This window comes from Trachypithecus francoisi, unplaced genomic scaffold (assembly GCF_009764315.1).
Source record: "Trachypithecus francoisi isolate TF-2019V2 unplaced genomic scaffold, Tfra_2.0 Lachesis_group11, whole genome shotgun sequence".
NCBI lineage: Eukaryota > Metazoa > Chordata > Mammalia > Primates > Cercopithecidae > Trachypithecus > Trachypithecus francoisi.
The window spans coordinates 6,760,796-6,775,542 of NW_022681456.1; the positions used below are offsets into that span (position 1 = coordinate 6,760,796).

Consider the following 14,747-nt stretch of genomic DNA (forward strand, 5'->3'; position numbering starts at 1 on the left):
TTTTATTGATATATTCACAACTTGTGAAATAAGGATTGTCACATCCTATGAATGAGGAAACTGAGGCACAGTGTGGAAATGAAAAACTCAAAGAAAGAATAAGTAGCCGTACATTGTTTAGGCCAGAAGCAGAGAAGGATTGATTAGCTGCTAATGATTGATCTAAGACCTCAGTGGGGTCTTAGATCATGCTTGACATTAAATCAAATTAAATCATGCTTGACATTAAAACAATGCTTCACTATCAGGTATGTCTGATTTTCCATGTAATTGATCACTTCACTTCCTTTACCCAACCTATGAGAAAGTTTGCTCAGGGACTCCAAGTCCTCGTGAGAGGATCTATTGCTGAATATGGAGCCAAGTGAAATGAGAGCTGGGGGTTGTGTTCCACCCTTTTCACTCCTTGAGGTTCTCAAGATCAGATGGACCTCTTCACATCCTCATCTTCAGTCTTCACCCTGACGATGCCCTTTCCACTCTCCACCTGGGCAGAAGCCAAAGTTTTTATTTAACAGCCCTTTCTAACGGCCCATGAATGCCAACCTTTTTATATCTGTGCAGTCTTCTCTTCTGCCTCCAGTGCTCAGAATGTTTATTTCACAAAGGTCTTATCATTACCATCTTGCTTCCTAGAAATCAATGAAATATCATCCAAGCAAAATGTCATGAACTTGTTTCTTGAATAACTGTGACTCTAGAGCTCCAAAGGTTGAGAAATCTTGCTGCTGAAGGCATTTTCCTCTAACAGCTCCATAAAGTGGACAGCAATATTAATAGTTGGTTGTAAAATGGTCAGTTTTCAGGTTGCTGGATGTGGCATCAGGTTGCCAAATGATGACTGATATGTCCAAGGTCTTTTACTGTGAGAGAGGAAGGATGTCTCGGGAGGATCAAGTGATTCCCGCAAAGCGCATCACACCAAAAACATGCCTCTTGGGCAAAGTCTGGAGAGGGGTCGGCTTCTGAGGTTAACAGTGAGCAGCAGGGATTGAGTCCCAGTGTTGTGTAAAATTCATCCACCAAATGTTTGAGTCCCTCCTCTGTGGGAGGCACTGGTCAAGACATGCAGGTGTAGCTAGGAGAAAAGCAAATGAAAAACCCTGACTTCATGAAGCAAATGAAAAATCCTAATTTCATTAGCGTTCATAAAGCTCATATTTTAGAGCTATATTCAAGAAGACAGAGAAGGTAATGAAAAGTCAATAAAGTAACATATTTTCCATGGTATGAACACAAATATAAAAAAATTAAGCAAGAAGGGGGATAGGAATTTTGGTGGCGGACTTCGAGTTTATGTAACCAAACTAGAAAATTCTCCCCCAGGCCGGGCGCGGTGGCTCAAGCCTGTAATCCCAGCACTTTGGGAGGCCGAGACGGGCGGATCACGAGGTCAGGAGATCGAGACCATCCTGGCTAACATGGTGAAACCCCGTCTCTACTAAAAAAAATACAAAAAACTAGCCGGGCGAGGTGGCGGGCGCCTGTAGTCCCAGCTACTCGGGAGGCTGAGGCGGGAGAATGGCGTAAACCCGGGAGGCGGAGCTTGCAGTGAGCTGAGATCCGGCCACTGCACTCCAGCCTGGGCGACAGAGCGAGACTCCGTCTCAAAAAAAAAAAAAAAGAAAATTCTCCCCGAAAAAGGTGTCTGTTGTGGACTGAATATTTGTGTCTACCCAAAATCAGTATGTTGAGACTGAATCCTGATATGATATTGGCCTTTCTGTTGCAAACAAGTAACAGGAATTGATGGGATGTGTAAACAGGAGGAAGAGAACAAGAATAAAATTTTACAATTACCCCAGCGAGTCCCATAGGGAGAATCAACTTTTGTGCCCCACCCCCGACTTCTTCCCTGAACCCCCATCTCCTCCCGCCTGTAGGGGATGACACCCCATTCCATGGGCAGGAGGAGACAGGGGTTCAGGGAAGAAGGGTGGAGGTTGGGGCACAGAATCTGCTGCTATATCACGGGAATCAGTGGATGGTACCCGTTTAGAGACTTCTCCGTGGAGGTCTTGCTATTATCATCTTTATTTATGATTTAGCTCTCATTTTTTCTTTCATTCATTAATTGACTACTAAGCCACTGACCGTGGTTGGAGCATGGGCCATGGAATGTCTTATTTTGTAATTAGTAGGGTCAAGCCCAGTCATCTACCAGTTGATATTTAATACCTGAAGCACATGCAATTATCATGCTAGGAAGAAAAAAAAAGAAAACACGTGCCTGATTGTATTTTTTTATTTAAAAATTGTTACTTCTTTCTTAGCTTCACTACTGAAGCTGAAAATTATTAAATTCCTCACTGTCTTATCAACTCTTCATATAACAAATAAAAGGACACTCTCAAGGAAGACTTACCCTGAATCGTAAGAAGCAGTTATGGGAATCACTTCTATTTTATTAGGAGACGTAGAATACTGTTATTTAAAAAACAAAACAAAACAAAAAAAAAAAAAAAAACAACTTACAATTCAATTTTCCAAATTGTCCAGAAATTACTCTCAGAATTCAGCCATAGGGAAAGGTAAGTAAGAAAAAGAAGAAATACGTTGGGCAATGAAAGGAAAAAAAAAGGGATTCCAACCAATAGCATTGACTTTACATTTTAGAAGAAATATGAGTAATTTAAAAGCAGTTTTTTTTCAGTGATAAACTGCCAAGTTAAAGCAGCTACATAAAGAGACAGAAGATGTAACTCTGGAGACACACCTTGACTGCACACTGATTTTGAAGCCTGTAAGACTATCTTCTCAACCACAAGCAAGCTACCATCTTGGAAGTTCCTCGATACGGTTTTTCTTTTTACAGAGAGATCTCAACTTTGGAAACAAAAATAAATTAATTAAAAATGTAGGCCGGGCATGGTGACTCACCCCTGTAATCCCTGCACTTTGGGAGGCCAAGGCGAGTGGATCACGAGGTCAGGAGATTGAGACCACCCTGGCCAACGTGATGAAATACCATCTCTACTAAAAATACAAAAAATTAGCTGGACATGGTGGCGTGCGCCCGTAGTCCCAGCTACTCAGGAGGCTGAGGCAGGAGAATCATTTGAACCTGGGAAGCAGAGGTTGCAGTGAGCCAAGATCGCGCCACTGCACTCCAGCCTGGTGACAGAGAGAGGTCCGTCTCAAAAAAAAAAAAAAAAGAAAGAAAGAAATCTCACAGGTAACATAAAATGTGAGTTGCTTGCATTAAAGTTATTCAAGGCGGCCGGGAGCAATGGCTCACGCCTGTAATCCCAGCACTTTTGGAGGCTGAGGTGGGTAGATCACGAGGTCAGGAGATCGAGACAATCCTGGCTAACACAGTGAAACCCCATCTCCACTAAAAAAAAAAAAAAAAAAAAAAAAAAAAAAAAAAAAAAAACTAGCCGGGCGAGGTGGCGGGCGCCTGTAGTCCCAGCTACTCGGGAGGCTGAGGCAGGAGAATGGCGTGAACCCGGGAGGCGGAGCTTGCAGTGAGCCAAGATTGCGCCACTGCATTCCAGCCTGGGCGGCAGAGCAAGACTCTGTCTAAAGAAAAAGAAAAAAGTTATTGAAGGCAATATTTTTTGCTGTGTTTTTGCTGTGTTGGTTTGTTGGGGTTTTGTTTGTTTCAGCAGCTTCAAACAACAAGCATTCATTTCTCACAGTTTCTGCAGGTCAGTAGTCAGATGCAGGTGACTTGCTTGTGTGCTATGGGCTATAGCGCCCTCAGGAGGTTCAGTCAGGCGGGTGTGGCTGTGGATCCAGGTTTATCTGAAAGCTCTACTGGTGGAGATCCAGTTCCAAATGCACTCAGTAGCTTCAGGACATTCGATTTCTCACAGGCTGTTGGACTGAAGACCTTAGTCCCTCATTGACTGGAGCCTGGAGGCATCCTTCAGTTTCGAGTCCCATTAACCACTCTTCAGGGCAGCTCACAACATGGCAGTTGGCGTCCCTCAGAATGAGCAAGTGAGAGAAGGGGCACACAGCATGGAGCCACAGCCTGTTCTTTGCTACTTGAAGAAGTCTCATTTGCCTTTTCAAATGGAATGAATTCATTAACCAGAGAGCCTTGAACCCACATCACTATTATGCTCGGAACTAATAAGGATGAATCTTAGCCATCCATACCCACTTTATTCTATCAAATGTCAGACTCACACCACTGGAAGGATGTGAGCTATTCATAGTTTTGGTGGCTGTCACAGTTCAAGATTTTTAGTTGTTGTCTGATGACTCATTAGGCAATTTCATTTCCAGTTCTCTTTCAATACCTCATGTGACTATAAGAAAAAAGACTCATTTTAATGCCAGTATATTCATTAAATCTCTCTTATGCTAGAAAACCGTTTTTATTTTTTTTATTTTTTATTTTTTATTTTTTTTTTTTTTTTGAGGCGGAGTCTCACTCTGTCGCCGGGACTGGAGTGCAGTGGCCGGATCTCAGCTCACTGCAAGCTCCGCCTCCCGGGTTTACACCATTCTCCTGCCTCAGCCTCCCGAGTAGCTGGGACTACAGGCGCCCGCCACTTCGCCCGGCTAGTTTTTGTATTTTTAGTAGAGATGGGGTTTCACCGTGTTAGCCAGGATGGTCTCGATCTCCTGACCTCGTGATCCGCCCGTCTCGGCCTCCCAAAGTGCTGGGATTACAGGCTTGAGCCACCGGGCCCGGCCGAAAACCGTTTTTAACAAAGAGGTTTTAGGTCAGGAAATTTGGTAGGCAACCAAATATAAGTAGGATTTAATATTATTTGGGGGGATTTAATAATTTGGAGGGGGATTTGCTTTGTAAAGTGATTCTGATTTTCCATTTCCGGTAGCAGTAGAAAATTTCCTTTTAAATATACTTATTTATATGCAGTCAAAAGCATATATTCTCAAGAGTGCTTTTTGCATTGAATATTGCATTTATGATATACTGCCATTATGTATACTTGGATATCTTTAAATTTCATTATTGTGTATTCTTCCATTATGTAAATATATTACATTGTATTCATTCTATTGTTCATGTTTTCTTTTTTTCTTTCTTTACATGTAGAGCTACTGTGGGCATGCTAGATCATAAATTGCATGTACTTCTAGACTGTATGTGTCCCTTGGAGTAGAGTTGCTGGGTCATAGGATATGCATATGTGCAGGCATTGATAGATATTTCCAAAGAGTTTACTAAAGTGATCTACTGACTACAGGGTATGTGTACAGCAGTATAAGGAAACTTTGTTTGCCAGTATCTTGCATATCTGTCTTTTCATGTTAGTCATTGTGGTGAGTGTATAGAGATAGTGTATTGAATTTCCTTGGTGAAGGTTGAGAACATATCATGTGATTCGTAGTTATTTGTGCAGCCTCTTTGGTGAGGAACCCCTTCATAGCATTTCCTCATTCTCCTATTCGGTTGAAAGTAAAGAATCAGTGTAGCTGTTACTCTTGGAGGGGACTTGGTGAGTGGGAGGGGGTGCATGGTGGTGAAGGGGTGGCCTGCCCCTCCACACCTGCGGGTGTTTCTCGTTAGGTGGAACGAGAGACTTGAGAAAAGAAATAAGACACAGAGACAAAGTATAGAGAAGAAAAGTGGGACCCAGGGGACCGGCGCTCAGCTTACAGAGGACCCACGCCGGCACCGGTCTCTGAGTTCCCTTAGTATTTATTGATAATTATCTTTACCATCTAAAAGGTAAGGGAGTAAATCAGCAGTAAGACATATAGATAAAGATCTTTGTGACCTGAATAAGTTCAAGGAAAATGCTATGCCTTGAGATGCATATGCAAACATCTCCATAAACCTTTTAGCAGTATTGCTCCAGCAAGTCCCACCTTATTCCTGAAAGCGGTTTTCTCTTTGCTCAGTAAACAAAGCACACAATGGGTTTTACACTGAGATGTTCCATTGCCCAGGGACGGGCAGGAGACAAATGTTTTTCTCTTACTTGAGATTTAAGAGAATGGTGATGACCTTTAACCACAAGCAGCCTTTAGGCACTTGTTTAACAAAGCACATTCTGCACAGCCCAAAATCCATTAAACCTTACGTCACCACAGCACATGTCTCTTGCAAGGACAAAGTTGGGGGTAGGGTCACAGATTAACAGCATCTCAAATACAGAACCAAATGGAGTCTCTTAAATCTACTTCTTTCTATATAGACACAGTAACAGGCTGACCTCTCTTTTCCCCACAGGTAGTGTTCTGTTTCTTGTTCTGGCTATGTGGAATTTGTAAAATGTAAGTTGTGCAACTTGTGTGTGTTCTACTTCAAAAACATCTAAAAATTGAAATGGAAATTATTTTTAAGAAAAAATACTGAGTCCACTTAAGGAATGAAACATTAACAACAGGATAGGAAGTTCACAGTTACAAATAAACTCTTGAGTGGCGTCATAAAAAATTATGGTGGGATTACCCAAATCACTGGAGTCTGGGGACCACTGTCTGGGGAGGGGGTGATGAGATACAGTCCTCATGAGCTCCCGAGCTCATGCTCAGTCAAGCGATGGCGCTAAGTCCCACGTGCGTTTGTGGACCATCCTATGCTGCAACATGATGGTATCTGGAGGTGGGGCCTTTGGGAGGGAATTAGGTTTGGATGAGGTCAAGAGGTTGGGGCCATGATGAGGAGATTAGTGCCCTTATAAGAAGCAACAGTGAAAGGGGGAATAAAAGAAATCAGGCACATTCCTCAGCCCCGGGCTCAACACAAACAGGCCCAGTACAAACACATCCCACCATATATCTCTCAACTTCCTGAGCCCAGTACAAACACAATCCACCATATATCTCTCAACTTCCTGAGCCCAGTACAAACACAACCCACCATATATCTCTCAACTTCCTGAGCCCAGTACAAACACATCTCTCAACTCAGAGATTATCATATATCTCAACTTTAGAAAAACACCACCTGGAAAGTCCCTGATAAGGACACAGCCATTTGCGGTTTTACTGAAAGCGCGGGAACCAATAGAAACCTGCTAAAATGTATAACTTAAAATGTTAACCAATTGTAATGCTGTAACCTAAAAGAGTTCCCTTGTTCCTCTGTAACTTTACATATCTTATTTACATCGGGCTATAAAAAGCGAGTGCACACATCGTTCGGGGCCCTCTTGTATGCTGTGGAATGGAGGGACCAAGTTCGAACTTGCAGTAAAGATCCTTGCCGCTTGGCTTTGACTCTGGACTCTGGTGGTCTTCTTTGGGGAATAAACGGTCTGGGCATAACAACAGCAGAAAGCTTGCTCTCTGTCTCTCTTCACCATGTGTGAGTACAGAGACAAGGTGGTCATCTACAAGCAAGGAAAAGAACCCTCATCAGGAATACAATCAGCTAGCACCTTTATCTTGGAATTCCCAGCTCCAGAACAATGAGAAATACATTCCTCTGTTTTTTATGCCACCCAGCATGCTATGGCACATTGTGATATCATCCGAAGCTCACTAATACACAGGGTATACTTAATACGGTCATGTCAGGCAAACAGACTCACAGAAGGTAGGTGACTTGTTTTTCTAAGACCACCAGAGCGGGCACAAAAGAACCAGCGACTAGGCAAGGGTAGGAGCAAAACTGCAAGTTTATTTTGGTCACCTAGCTTCAGGGGAAGAAGGTGGGTAAGGAGAGGTCTGTTGGCCTCCGGCAAGTGAGGCCCACAGAGTTCTCCATGCTGCTCTCGGACGAAGTTCCGACAGTCCCGACCGCAGTGGGGAAGCTGGGAAGTCCGCGCGTGGAACTGGTCCGGAGCGGCTTTTCTGGGAGTGGGAGGGCGATAGGCGGGGCACGGGCGTGTCCGGGGGCGTTCCGCAGGTGCGACCAGGTAAATCTTGGTCTCTTCAGATTGACGTCACCTGGTGCATGCCCAGTTGGTCTGCACCTTCCCGGGCGTCGGCTGCATTTTCGCGCGTGGGGGAAAAGTTGGGGGGGATGAAGAACCCGGAAGTGCGCCATCTTGCCTCCGTTCGTCCAAACAGTCCAACCTTTTATTGGTAATAGTGATAAAGGGGCGCCGTGGTCTGTCTGGCTACTTCCTGCTGTTAAGGGGCGTCGTTAAGGTCGGGGCCCATGGTTGGCATTTGGACGTACGGATGAAGAATAAAATAAGGCACAGTATTAGTAGAGGAACGAGGTATGGAAGCATTTGTCGGAATATGGGCAAAACCCAGAAGGAAGGTCCCGGCAAGGTTGGGGTGTTAAGGTTTTGTATCTCAGTTTTTTATTTTATTGAGGGTTTGAATGTTAGTGTCTACTAGGCCTGACTTGCTAACATAATAGCAGCACTCTTCTCCAAGGAAGAGACAAGTGCCTCCTTTTTCAGCTGTAAGGAAGTCTAGGGCTCGCCTGTTTTGGGCAGCTACTTAGGCTATTGAGGTAGTTCGGCGCTGCAGGGAGGCCAGGCTTTCAGCTGATTCCAATAACTAGAGGGAGGAAAACAGCCCGTTTTTTTACGGGGGTGGCGTAGTGGCATGGAAAGTTGCTGGAAAAGCTCTGCTACTTCTGCCTGGCTGTATAAAGTTAGACTGGGGACCAAGGACACGGGGACATAGAGGGATCAGTTAATGGCTGTATGGTTAAGAGTTTTAGAGAGAGATCAGTTGCACGAGAAATAGCCTTCAATGGGGGCTGTTTGGCCTCCATTGGGTGCCTGAGTATGATTACCTCAGGATGAATTTGGAGTTGATAACGGAAAGGAAGGATTGGGCAGTTTGGACGAGAAATAGCCTTCAATGGGGGCTGTGTGGCCTCCATTGGGTGCCTGAGTATGATTACCTCAGGATGAATTTGGAGTTGAATAACGGAAAGGAAGGATTGGGCAGTTTGGATTTCTGGTATAGTGGCGCCTGGAGTGTAAGTGAATTGTGGGATGTTTGACCAGTTGTGTTGAAGGCCATGGGCAGGGGGCTGCCACTAGGTGGGGGCCTTCTAAAGCCTCACAGAGGAAGCAGTGGGAGAGATTGGTTATATTCACAGTGTAGGTTAAGTCTAGCCTTTGGCAGATAAGTGCGAGCCATGAGAAAGGGGTCTCTATTGTGTGGAGAGAAGTTTGATAGCCTTAAGGAAGGCAACTGGCAGAGCTATGTACTACTGAGTGTGTTCGGCTGTCTTGTGGCCAAGTTTCAGTGATGAGAAAAAAATTGCCATACAGTAGGCGGACTAGCAAAGGTCTGAGTGTATGAGTGAAACAGCAATATAAGTATAAAATGAGACTTCATTTTCGTGTAGTCACGGAGTGTCCCTTGCCACTGGAGATGTTCAATGAAGGTTAGGAGATGGGAGAACCACTGCTCTGGACTATTGTCTGGAGGTAGATATGGGTCTGGGGTTATGTATTGAAAGTCTGATAGGTTTATGTAGAAGATGGTGAGAAAGCGAGCTAAGCGCCAGGGGTCAGGGAGCATGAACTAGTTAAGAAAGTTTTGTAAGTTTGAGGCGAGTGGGGAAAGTTGAACTGATGTCCACTGATTGTTCCCGGTGGGGGCCCTCTTTAGCTGGGAGATATGAATCCAATGCGTGTGTCCTAGGAGTTTTGCTGCTGTATGTGTAGACAGGAGGACAATGTATGGGCCTTTCCACCTGGGCTGTAAGTCTTTGGCTTGGATATCTTTTATGTATACTTGGTCTCCAGGACTGAGGGAGAGATGTGGGTTGTAGGCGTCTGTTGGAGGAGGGTGTGTTAACTCAGCGTGTTGTCTTAGGAGTTGTCTGAGAAGAGTGAGATATGGGAGGTAGTTCGCCAAAGGGGCTGGCAGGGAAGGTATTTGTTGGAGGGTATAATGAGGAACGAGTGCGCAAAGTAGTTGTTGGCCAGGCAGCAACTGAGGAGTGGAGTTTTTCGTGGGGTGGATGGCTTTCCGTCTACTCCTACTACAGAGATATCGGATGGAAGGCTAGGTCCAGAGAAGGACGGCAAAACAGAATAGGTAGCCCCGCTATCTATTAAAAAATTAATTGTCTTACCCCTACCAGGAGAGTTACCCGCGGCTCGGCGAGGGTGATGGGGGTCCCCGAGTCTCGGCACCTTCAGTTGTCGTTGTCATCCAGATGTAGGAGCTGGAAGGAGCTCCCAGGATCCTGGGAAGGGGGTCACGTGGAGACGCAGCACCTGTTCTCAGGTGGGGCAATCAGACTTCCAGTGTCCTCCCTGCTGGCAAGCAGGGCAGGGGGTTGCTGGTGGACGAGGCTTAGGACATCCATTGGCCCAATGTCCTGACGCCTTGCACTTATAGCAAGGCTGCGTTGGGGCTCGGGGACCTTGCGGACACCTGTTGGCATAGTGTCCTGCCTTGCCGCACTTATAGCAGGCTCCTTTTGTAGCCTTGGAGTCTGCGGAGTGTGTACTCTCTGGTCTGGGGTTACAATTGGGCCGTAAAGCCGCTGCTAGGAGTTGGGCCTTCTGTTTGAGGCGTGCCTGTCGCACTGCCTCAGCCGTCTCCTCTCTGGAGTTATAGACCTTAAAGGCTAATTTAACCAGATCTTGTATTGGTGCCTGAGGACCATCCTCTACCTTTTGAAGTTTCTTACGAATGTCAGGAGCTGATTGAGAAATGAAATAAGACGCCAAAATGGTGGTCCCTGTGGGGGAGGCCGGATCTAACCGGGTATATTGGGTTAGAACCTCAGTCAGCCTATTTAAGAATGCGGCTGGATTTTCTTCTGGATTTTGTATAATTTCTTTTATTTTGTTAAAATTCACAGTTTTGTTTGAGGCTGTTTGCATACCAGCCAACAAACACTGAACCATTATGTCTCGCCTACGGCGCCCAGGCTGGTTTGCTTGGTAGTTCCAGTCTGGGTCTGCCGAGGGGACTGCTTGCTCCCCTAGTGGGATGGTGGCATCAGTTAAATGTAGTTGGTTGGCGTGCTGCCTGGCGGCCACTAGGATGCGCTCTTGCTCCTCAGGGTTTAGGGTGGAGGTTAGGATAACCTGGAGGTCATGCCAAGTTAAGTCATAAGCCTGACAAAGATATCTAAATTCCTTTATGTAAACGGTGGGATTAGCTGAGAAATCCCCTAAACGCTTTTCAATTTTGGAAAGATCGGCCAATGAAAAAGGGACATGTACTCTGACTACCCCCTCCGCCCCAGCCACCTCTCACAAAGGCGCTAACACTGTAGGAGGGTGTGGGGCAGGAGTGGAGGCATCAGCAGGGCACTTAGAGCGGGTGTGTGCAGAGACAGGAGACTCAAGACAGCCAGTTGGGTGCCCCGAAGGAAGCACAGGACTGAGTGGATTACTAGTAGGTAAGGAAGAGGAAGGAGGAGTCCGGGTGGAGGGAGGAGAAGTATAGGGCGGAAGTGAGGGAAACCCTAGATCCTCCGGCTGAACAGAAAGGAATGAAGACTCCTCTTTTTCGGGTTCCTGTGAGCCGGCGTCCTTGGCTAGCATAACTTGGGCCGAAGAGCACCGGCTACACAGGTCGGGACGAGAGCGTAAGGCCCAAAAGCCTTGTATGTACGTAATTTCAGACCACTTGCCTAACCGCTGGCAGAAATTGCTGAGGTCGATCACGCCACAGTGGAAAGGAAAATTAACCGCTTCCATCTAAGGTCTTGTTCAAGCTGTAAGGTTTTTAAATTGGCTAGGAGGCACCCCAAGGGGGTGCTCTTTGGAAATTTGGACTGGGGGTTTCCCATTTGTTTCCTCCTTACCGACACAATGGACCCAATGGACATGGGAATGGATCCCTGCCTGGCTTCAAAGCGTCCTTTGGAACCAGCAGAGACAGACGAGAGGCTCTTGAAGCCTAAGTGGAGATTACCTTCAGGCGGACGTCTCTGTCCTGAACGAGTCTCCCGAGCCACTTGGTGGCTCCAAATGGACCCCGGACCTGCGCAGGATTTCTGGCCGAGGGAGGTAAAGAGGAGACAAGGACACTTACCCCAGAGAGGCCGTGAGAGTGAGGGAAGCGGGTCTCAAGTCCTGGTCCGTCTGCGGCGTGGAGCGAGGAGGAGGAGGAGGCTCCCCAGGCCCTGGGGGCCCCGAGGAGGGGTCTCCTCCCGGGTTCGGCACCAACTGACTTGTTTTTCTAAGACCACCAGAGCGGGCACAAAAGAACCAGCGACTAGGCAAGGGTAGGAGCAAAACTGCAAGTTTATTTTGGTCACCTAGCTTCAGGGGAAGAAGGTGGGTAAGGAGAGGTCTGTTGGCCTCCGGCAAGTGAGGCCCACAGAGTTCTCCATGCTGCTCTCGGACGGAATTCCGACAGTCCCGACCGCAGTGGGGAAGCTGGGAAGTCCGCGCATGGAACTGGTCCGGAGCGGCTTTTCTGGGAGTGGGAGGGCGATAGGCGGGGCACGGGCATGTCCGGGGGCGTTCCGCAGGTGCGACCAGGTAAATCTTGGTCTCTTCAGATTGACGTCACCTGGTGCATGCCCAGTTGGTCTGCACCTTCCCAGGCGTCGGCTGCATTTTCGCGCGCGCGGGAAAAGTTGGGGGGGGATGAAGAACCCGGAAGTGCACCATCTTGCCTCCGTTCGTCCAAACAGTAGGTAAATGAGGGGAATTTTGTTTAGGGAACTGGTTACAGAGAGCTGAAATTCAGGCAAGATGTTACAACACAGACGTTACTAACCACTGAAAGCCCTAGCACCACAGGGACAATGGGAAAAGATGGCTCTAGGAGCTGAGCCCAGGAGCCGAAGACAATGGGAAGGACTTAGATCCCTGGAGGAGGGAACATCCCCAGAATGGGAATCCAACTGGAAAGTGTCAAGGTAAGACTAGTCCCATAGAGGGAAGAACCATCTGATGGGAGATGGAAACAGAGAAGACAGAGCCAGTGACGACAGCAGCACTGTCTAAAGTAGACAATGGGCTCAGCCATCCCCTGAATTCCCTTATCCTTCTCCCCACCAGTTGCCCACCTTTGGTCAAACCTTCCCATATATCAGTGAGGAGAAGGGGCTGAGAAATTTAGCCTACAGGAGTCAAGACCTGTGGCACAGAAAAACCAGTAGAAAGGCAGGTAGTAAATCTGAAAAGAGCACAGTCATAACAACCAGGTGTGTGCCGTCCTTATGCCATTTTTATAGAGATAAAAGTCAAGGTTTGGAGTACCTTCACATTCCTTCATCTACTCTTGTTTATGCCCCAAATACCACAGTATGAGTATCACATATATACTCTGCTACATGAAAAGGAATTTATGGTCTCCATTCCTCACTTTCGTAACTGCATTAAACACCTCTTAGGTTTCTCAGATTATTGGCTTCGGTGCGGAGCAGATATGAGCAGAGCTGACCCTGGGACATCTCGGCTGAATTACATCCTCTCTGGTGGGAAGGCAGAACTAGGATCCAGGGAACATACAAAGATCTCATATGAGCATCTCCTAAACCCTCATCAGTCGTGTCCATGTTCTCAGGTGAACCCCAGTGTTGACATTACTCCTTGGGCTTACTCCATCATCAACTTGTACCAAATGAATGTTCTTCCATTGTGGACTTGATCTTAAGGACTGAAAAATACCAGGTGCCTAATATTAAAAACAGCCTGATATTCTTCCATCTTTCTCCCTATATGGAGGAGTCATAAGTTCTCTGGCTTTAACGTTTTACAGAACCTTCAGTTTTGCAGCTTCCATATGTAATAATTTGTTACATGGTTGCAAAAGAAAATATTAGCCTAAAATGAGGCCAGAAAGACAGAAGAGAGGAAGCTGGAGTCTTACCTTCATTTTTTTTTTTTTTTTACATAAGACTATGAGAACATCTACTATATTCCCCAGGAAAATATGCATAATTTCACTTTTCTATATTCTTGACTAGACCTGATTTTTTTTTTTAGCAGCAGCTCTTGAATAAAAAGCAAACCTTACTGACTGAAAAACTCAAACTCCAACTGCTCACAGGCACAGTAGGGAGAATAAGAAGTGTCTGACATGTGAAGTAAAATGAGTATGGCCCCATCGAATGGTGGAAAAGAAGCAGGGTCTACAGGGTGTGTGGTTGGGTTTCATGTGAACCCTTACCTGGTTTTCTTTAATTTACATATTCCAATTTCCACTCTTTGTGACTTCTAGAAACAGAATGTTATCTGAGCCAATTATCTATGTGCATATTCTCTTCATCTCTCTCCTGAGCCAAATTCTGATTTAATTTCCTCCCATGGTGATACACAGCCATGACCGTAGGCCAGTTGGGCCCATCACATTTGAATGAATGTGATGAGACAGATGTGAGATGGCTTAATCCCAGATGCTTCCTCTAAGCGCTATTGTGGATGTGGAGAGAAACATTATCAGTTGTACTTTTAATATTCAGCAAATTGTCTCAAAATGGCCCCTAGGCACACATATGGTTCAGTAGCTGGCTCGCATTCCAATCTCGCAATAAGTGAAATTCTGACTTCAGTAATACATTAACTTGGGAACTTTGGACCTATCTCACTAAATCTATGAGATATCTAACCATATCATTTTACCAATATCCACAAACAAGTCTAGAACAATTACAATGTATAAACCTAGAAATTTGGGACATCTGGTTTACCAGTTGCTCTGCCTCTAGCTCAGCTTTCGAAGATGCTCCTGTTTACAACTAACAGACAAGATTATTTCACGCAGATGGAAGGTCTTGCTGTTGGAGTTAAACACATTTGACTCAATCAATAGAGTTATTGTTCTGGGACCAAAATGTCTCTGACTCATAACCTTGCTTTTGCTCTTCATATCAAATGAGTGTGATATTAATTTCTAGCCCTGCAGTGGTAGCACCCTCCCAGCAATATAAGAAGATGGAAGAAATAAGAACGTCGGTCAAGCACTCCCCTGATACA

General features: G+C 45.8%; 1 long non-coding RNA gene across 1 annotated transcript; it reads right to left on the reverse strand.

Annotated features, from left to right (window-relative positions):
• Positions 1–12,456: 12,456 nt before the first annotated feature.
• LOC117090947 lies at positions 12,457–14,077 on the reverse strand. Its single transcript, XR_004440165.1, has 2 exons — positions 13,942–14,077; positions 12,457–13,428 (listed from the first exon to the last, which is right to left on the reverse strand). It is a non-coding gene; the product is annotated as an uncharacterized LOC117090947 (long non-coding RNA).
• Between the last annotated feature and the right edge of the window lie 670 nt (positions 14,078–14,747).